The sequence below is a fragment of the Phalaenopsis equestris genome, unplaced genomic scaffold, assembly GCF_001263595.1.
Source record: "Phalaenopsis equestris unplaced genomic scaffold, ASM126359v1 Scaffold203771, whole genome shotgun sequence".
Lineage (NCBI taxonomy): Eukaryota > Viridiplantae > Streptophyta > Magnoliopsida > Asparagales > Orchidaceae > Phalaenopsis > Phalaenopsis equestris.
Genome location: NW_018223371.1, coordinates 1 through 1,517, shown reverse-complemented (window position 1 = coordinate 1,517; position 1,517 = coordinate 1). Strand labels below are relative to the sequence as shown.

The following is a 1,517-nucleotide window of genomic DNA, read 5'->3' as shown; positions in this document are numbered from 1 at the left end:
CAAAAAAGATTAATTTTATTAAGGATGTTTGGCCTGCCATGCGAGCGCACCCAACATGGCAAAGGCCGGGATGACAACATCTATCGGATAACATATAGCACATCATCCGTTACCTCATCCACAATCCAAGCTCTCGTTCCTTCTCGATCATCCACATGTAGATCACCTATCTATATTTCTCAGTATTACATGAAACAAAGTATACAAGCCTTCCTCAACCTGATTCGTAAATACGACATCCTTCTTCCACCGGGATAGAAAACGGCCGCATCCCGTTCAATAAATCACCGGATCTCGCCAGATCTGGAAACTCCGAGGATAACCAGCCTCTCCCCATGAAATCGTACCACGAGTCTGCTTGTAATCTATCAGATACCCTGCGATGTAAAAGAAGAAGGAAGTAAAACAAACATAGGAAGATCCATACCTTAAGAGAAGCCAGATAGCTAATCTCGACCTCCTCCGGAAACGCAGGGATCTAAACCCGAGAAGGAGGCGGTTTCCAATCCAAAGAAGCCGTCCCTATTTATTGACGACAATGCAGAAGATCAACGGCTGTTCGAGTGCGGTTTATGTTTTACGGTTACGATGAATCCACGCTCATGTTTGCGCTGGTGACAGCCCCGTTAATTGACCATCTTCCACGTGGCAAACTATTCAACGGTGTAGAATGGGTTTCATTGAGAGAGGTTGGATATTCATTTGTAAAATTACATTTATTCGTTACCAAATTAGAACGAGGGGGGCATTATGCGTTACGTGACCGACTCTTTACAATTACGTCATTGCTTACGTCATTGATTTATTGTGTTAAGGATATAAATAAGAGCGAGGTGCGAAAAAATCATGTTCGTTCATTTTGCATGATTTTAATAAGGAGGGCGGTTGGATCGCAAGATAAAGCTGTTTTCTGTTTAAATTGAACAGGTGATCGTTTCAATTAATTATTTGCCAAAAAAAATTTCCAACAACAATTTGACCTATTAAACCGGCTTAATTACTCCTTCCCCGTAAAAAGAAATAATAATAATATTTTTAGCGCCAATTAAAGAAAAAAAATAAATTAAAATATCAACAGAATATTTTAAGTTTAAAAATTAAATTAATGACTTCTAAGTTGAAAAAAAGCTCAAATCATCATATTTTTTAAATTTGTTTGAAGTGAACTAAAAAATAAAATTCATACATGTTTCTTCCCCCACTAAAGTATAAAACATTATTAAATAAAGAGATAATTTTATAATATAAGAAATTGTTAAACAAAGAGGTGATTTTTATTCTTACTCTTTTATGGATGAGAGAGGATAGAAGCCAATAATACATGTAGCTTCATATAATATTTTTAATTTTTGTTTTCAAGCAATCAACTAGCAATGTAATTTTTCAAAGTTATTTAGGGTGGTGAGAAGCATTCCACTGTAAAAAATAAATGACAATATCAAGATAGTCTGAAGGGAAAATATTAGACTTGAAACCACAATCATCACACAGACTTTGTTGTTCAGATTGATACACCA

At 35.9% G+C, this 1,517-nt stretch overlaps 1 long non-coding RNA gene across 1 annotated transcript; it reads right to left on the bottom strand.

Annotated features, from left to right (window-relative positions):
- Positions 1 to 71: 71 nt before the first annotated feature.
- Positions 72 to 502, bottom strand: LOC110036209. Its single transcript, XR_002295217.1, has 2 exons — positions 428 to 502; positions 72 to 354 (listed from the first exon to the last, which is right to left on the bottom strand). It is a non-coding gene; the product is annotated as an uncharacterized LOC110036209 (long non-coding RNA).
- Positions 503 to 1,517: the final 1,015 nt, after the last annotated feature.